Source organism: Triticum dicoccoides, chromosome 6B (assembly GCF_002162155.2).
Source record: "Triticum dicoccoides isolate Atlit2015 ecotype Zavitan chromosome 6B, WEW_v2.0, whole genome shotgun sequence".
Classification (NCBI taxonomy): domain Eukaryota; kingdom Viridiplantae; phylum Streptophyta; class Magnoliopsida; order Poales; family Poaceae; genus Triticum; species Triticum dicoccoides.
Window position 1 is genome coordinate 205,360,959 of NC_041391.1, and position 6,167 is coordinate 205,367,125.

Genomic DNA, 6,167 nt, shown 5'->3' on the forward strand with positions numbered 1-6,167 from the left:
CGGGTTGTGGAGTCGGGCTTTGTATGCCCTCCACATCCCGACGCAGTTCCTGCGTCGAAATCATAAAGTAAAACACTTAACTTTGAAAGCACGAATCGGATAGACAAACGTCCGCTTACCCAGCTTTGAGGGTTATTCATGGAGAATCCATTCAATGGACTCGTGCGGAGGAAGTCCTCCTTCTTCCCCTTGTACAAGCCGGACAGGATCTTCACCGGATCGGTGGTCGATCCCGGCCCCTTGCGGCCGTGACGGGTAGCGTCATTCTCCCCGTTGAAATCCCACATGGGGTGGCCCCTATATTGGAGTGGCTGTACCCCTCGCATAATGCATGTGGCCATGACTCCGATCATGGTCAGTCCGGAAATGGGCCAGTAACCTTATCCGGCCCATCAGATATTGGACACTCCTGTCATCCTCCCGTTGAGAACTCCGCGGGCGCCAACTCAGGCGTTTCTTCAGAGGAGCGTTGCTGAACTCCGGGAGGCCGATCCGAACTGGATCCGGCAGAGGGGCATCTTCCATATAAAACCATTCCGAAGGCCAGTCTTCGGACGCCTTCTTTGGGGTTCCGGATAGATATCCTGTCCCGGCGATGCGCCATATTTCGGCTCCGCCCACTTGATATATCGACCCCTCATGAGAACGGGGTACGAGACAAAACAATCTCTTCCACAGCGTAAAATGGGGCTCGATGCCCAAGAACAGCTCGCAAAGAGCTACAAAACCCGCGATGTGCAAAATGGAGGCAGGTGTAAGGTGGTGAAGCCGGAGTCCATAGAACTCCAGGAGCCCCCGGAGAAACGGATGTATGGGAAATCCGAGTCCCCTTAGTAGATAAGGGACAAAGCATACCCACTCTCCTCGGGATGGATTGGGGACGCTCTCCGCTTGCTTCCCACCCTTGTAGGTGGCCAGTCCGGCTCGAACCAGAACCATGAAGGCCGGGGGAAGATATCCCTCTGCTTGGAGCGTCACCAGCTCGCTATGTGGAACTGAACATCTCCTCCAATCTCCTGGCTGAGGGCTGGGAGCGCGAGAGGAGGAGCCGCGTCGATTATCCATGATGGAATGGATTTTGGTCAGAGGCGCTTCGATGAGTACTTGCGAAAGGAGGATGGTGTGATTTGGATCTAGATCCTCGCCTCTCTTATAGGCAGCTCATTCGCGCGGTTAGGGAGTAAAACGCAAAAATACACTAGCTTTTCGCATTCATACGACACGTGGAAGAGGGCCATTATTGGACGTGGAAGCCAAGGAGCGCAACATTTATAAGGGAGCCGGACACTATTCATCAGGCACATGGAATTTAAAGGAGAACCCGCCTTGCAACGCCGAAGACAACCTGCGCGCCGGACTCGTCGTCATTGAAGCCTGGTTTTGGGGCTACTGAGGGAGTCCTGGACTAGGGGGTGTCCGGATAGCCGAACTATCATCATCGGCCGGACTCCAAGACTATGAAGATACAAGATTGAAGACTTCGTCCCGTGTCCGGATGGGACTTTCCTTGGCGTGGAAGGCAAGCTTGGCGATACGGATATGTAGATCTCCTACCATTGTAACCGACTCTGTGTAACTCTAGCCCTCTCCGGTGTCTATATAAACCGGATGGTTTTAGTCCGTAGGCGAACAACAATCATATCATAGGCTAGCTTCTAGGGTTTAGCCTCCTTGATCTCGTGGTAGATCTACTCTTGTAATACCCACATCAACAATATCAATCAAGCAGGACGTAGGGTTTTACCTCCATCAAGAGGGCCCGAACCTGGGTAAAACATCGTGTCCCTTGTCTCCTGTTACCATCCGCCTAGACGCATAGTTCGGGACCCCCTACCCGAGATCCGCCGGTTTTGACACCGACACCTTGTTTCACAGCTGATTTTATGCAGTCAAGACATCTCTACACTTTTCTATCTGACAATGGCTTCCTCTTTTCAACAAACCATAGAGGTCTCTTCCCACTATTGTGGTTGACACTCCATTGTAATAATAATTCTTGACTGGAGTTTGTTGGCACTGAAACGGTTCCTTAGCTTGTCCTAAGTGCCATTTTCATGTGTGATTATATACTTGCATAAATGTGTGCATACGAAGAATCATGACGAATCTTCTAAATAATTTTGAGTTTTATACATTGGGAACACTGGGTGGTCTTTTAATACAGGAGACATGTTGATTAAGGAGAAACGATATTTCAAATTATTTGTACGAGTTGAGAGTAAGATATTGTGTATTTTATAGGGAATTTTCAAATTTATGAATAAATTATCTTGTATTAAGTTTAGTATACTGTGTTAATCCAAATAGGCGCATGTTGCACGTGCATACTTATTAGTTCAAATAGACGTGCGTTGCACGTGCACACTTACTAGTACTAGGAAACGCAAGATGTAAGTGTCATGCAGAAGCGTGGAAGCTATCGCTGGAACCATGTAAGTGGCACGCAACAAATGATATAGAGCGGCGACTTTTAGTTACAACAACCAGAAAGAAGATTAAGAATTCGTCTTACGTATATTAGCATAATACAATCAACGAAGAAGCAACTGAAGCCCTATACCTTTTGTATTCGTTCCACCTTACTTAAGAAGACTTAAGTCCAAATTTTAGCATCAAAGTGGTCGTGCCGGAGTGGTTATCGGGCATGACTAGAAATCATGTGGGCTTTGCCCGCGCAGGTTCGAATCCTGCCGACCACGCACTTTTTTCACTATATTCGGCTAGAAATGTTATTTTTTGCACAGTAAAACCATCTTCTAGTTATTTTTTTTCAGTCAAGATAATTTTAAATTTTTATTTAACATCTTATGGCATAAGACAATAAGGTAGGAATATCTCAAAATTAATGTTCCATTTGGGGATAATGTTCATGCAACTTGTCAAAGTTGTTACACTAGGTCACAAAAATTATAGGTAATTCACACCCAAAAATGAAGTGCTAGAAGCAATGCAGAGTATACCATCTTCTCTTTTTGGGCCATCCGCAAAAGGAAAAATCTTCTCTTTCGGGGCCAAAAACTATGTAGACTTCCCATCGCGGGGTCTTCCATGAGAGCGGGACTTTTTTTGTACCTCTTTATTTCTTCAGAGTTTTTTATTTCCTAAAAAACATGATCTGTTTTCTCCTAACTTCACGTCTTTATCAATAAAATTGTATTTAACATCTTATGGCATAAGACAGTAAGTTAGGAATGTCACAAAAATAATGTCCCATTTGAAAAAAAAACGATCATGCAACTTGTCAAAGTTGTTCCACTATGTCACAAAAATTATACCAATCCACGCCATGAAAAAGAACGGTGCTACGCTCCAAAAGTTTGAAATATGATAGTTGTTCCATGCTGCAGATCAATCCATCATTTTTTTCTTAGCACAGACAATTCGGTGCCGCAAAAAAGTGTCGGAGAGAGTTCGTACATAAACTGCCTTTTGCACATCAAATTTGCACACAAAAAACACGCCACTCCTGTGTTGGCAACCGAGCCAACATGGGGAGGTGGGACCCTAGCGCCGTCACTTCTCTCTCTCCCTACTCATACTCGTCTTGTCGCCGTCGGAAGGCACCCATCGATAAAGCTTGGGTCGGCCCCAATCAATGCATCAGCAGGGTTCAACTTCCTGCCGTTGCGAAGTTTCAAACAAGTTGATGGATGGAGGCAGTGCAATCAACATTTTGTATGCTAGCATGCTGAAGCAGATGGGCATCTCCAAATCCAAATTGAGTGTGAGCCACAAGTAGTTTCATGGAGTGATTTTAAGGATGAAGGCCAAGCCTCTGGGTCAGATCTCCCTGGTGGTTGTCTTTAGTGACAAAAAAAATTCCACAAGGAGAACCTCATCTTTGCGGTAGTCAGCTTCACGAGCGCCTATCACGCCATCCTAGAATGGCCGACTTAAGCCTAATTCATGGCTAGGCTAGGGTGTGTATACAGTTGAAGATGTTGTCCGAATCGCTTTTACTCCAACATCGAATTTGTTGCCTTCTTCATCATGAATCTGTTCCACAAGAGAGCACAACCTATTGCTCAACAATGAAGGAGATACAAAAATAGGAGTTAGGCCATAGCTATAGCAGCATGCTCGGCACTAGTGCATTGGGGATCGGAGGACAGGTGTTATCGCTCTAGTGGGGCGAATCCAACACCGCGGATGATGACAAAGTGCAGGTGGAGGGGCTCCACTACAGGTTGATGCCCATCTTCTTAGTATACGAGGACGAAGAAAGAATGTTGCTCGCAGCTGCAAAGACATCCGTTGCCACGAGAAGCTCCGCCAAAGAATACTCCATGAACGTCTGGACCTCCTTTGGTTAGAAAGCATAGCATCCATGTCGTGTACCGAGGCAAGATGAAGGCATCATATCTGACGACCTGACTGTGAGCGTAATCAAGGTGGGGATGTGGTCACGAAGCCACCATTGTCCTTCACCCCGTCAGCAAGGTTGGCAAGAGGGCTCGATGTCAAGCTGGGTTGGGTTGGCAATGCAACGAGGTGTGGTGAGGCTGGCTAGACTTTCAATATTCTGGTAGCAGCAGATCATAGATTTCAATAGTGTTATGAACCATCAGTTTTCACCAATCGTTGAGAGTTGAGGGTAATTTGCGCCAACTCCATGAAATTGAGAAGGCCGAGGTGATGCTATTTCCCAACTTCTACAACTCCTCTAAATTGCACCGCGCCCTAGCTTAACTTCTAGTAACAGTGGACTCTACACTTGAGGCGCTTGCGCGTGGAGTTGGAGGGATTTCAAACATACCCTAAAAAGTATAGAGAGACGATGATTTGTTTGGTTGGGCCACACTAAAAAATGAAGCAGATCTAGAATAGATTTTTTATGCCAACTCGGAGCATTGGACTTAGGCTGGTCATAGTGGGGAGTAACTTAGAGTAGTAACATGCATACGTTACTACTCTATGTTACTACCCTTATAGTGGGAAGTGTCATATGTGTAGTAACATACACATGCTCATTTATTGTCTTGTAGACTCATTTTGCATTGGAAAACGCTATGTGATGGTAACATATTAGGTTACTCTATTTGCCTCTCTCCTCATTAACTACTTGCCACATCAATATTTTTGCTTATGTGGCATCTATGTTACTACCTATGTTACTCCCACTATGACCAGCCTTATATTCCTACTACTCTCCCATTTACATTTTGTTCAGTCCACCACGAGCTACTGATCATGTGCATTTAAAAAGAATTGTCAATCTTGTTTGCTCCAGGGGAGTATTTATTTAAAATACTTCCTTCAAGAGTTAAAAACCCACGCACCCATGTTTCAGTAAATGAGCCTTGGTCCTTTCACCTGAATTTAGTAAGGTTTTAGAACGTTATTTATTGTGCTTACTATGTCATTTTTTTCTAGTTTATTTCTTCTATTGTTCTCTGTTATTTTTTCTTTTTTCGTAATTCATTTCAATTATAATCGTAAATATTTTATAAATTTGAACAGTTTTTTAGACTTGTGATCATTTTTACATTCAAGAATATTTTCCAAATATGTGAACATGTTTTCCAAATGAATATTTTTAAAGTTCACGAACATCCTTTAAAATTCAAGATTTTTATTTGTGAACCTTTTAAAAAAAATTAAAATTATTATAAATTTTTATAATTTTTTGATACGTTTTTAAGTCATGAACACCTTTAAAAAATCATTAATATTTTGTAAATTCAGCAACTTTTCTCAATCCATAAAATCCCAAGTCGTTTTGGCTAGCAATCTGGTGCCAGTTGGGCCTTTAACTTTGTATAAAGAGTGTAGTAGGCACCCAAGCGTAATTCTATGGCCCGGCCCATTGAAGATCTCCTGTTTGTTGGGATTTTTCTGGTTTTTCTATGTATTTGTTTGGCCTGTTTTTCTTTGGGGTTTTCTTCCGTGCCTTTTTATTTTTATTTTTAATCTTTTTTTCTTTTCTTTCTTAGTTCTTTCTTTTTTGCTTTCAAATTCATGTTTTTCTATTCAAACTTTATTCAAATTGACGAACTTATTCAAATTCTTGAACATCTTTTGTATCCATGATTTTTTTTGAATTCATGAACTTATTTAAATCTTGAACCCGTTTATCAAATTCCTGAAGTTTTCTTCCAATTTTTGAGAAAGTTTTGCAAATTCACATTTATTCCAGTTTCATGAACTTTTCTTTAATTGGCGATTTT

The 6,167-nt window shown here is 43.0% G+C and overlaps 1 non-coding gene across 1 annotated transcript; it reads left to right on the forward strand.

Annotated features, from left to right (window-relative positions):
* Nucleotides 1-2,617: 2,617 nt before the first annotated feature.
* TRNAS-AGA lies at nucleotides 2,618-2,699 on the forward strand. Its single transcript has one exon. It is a non-coding gene; the product is annotated as a tRNA-Ser (tRNA).
* Nucleotides 2,700-6,167: the final 3,468 nt, after the last annotated feature.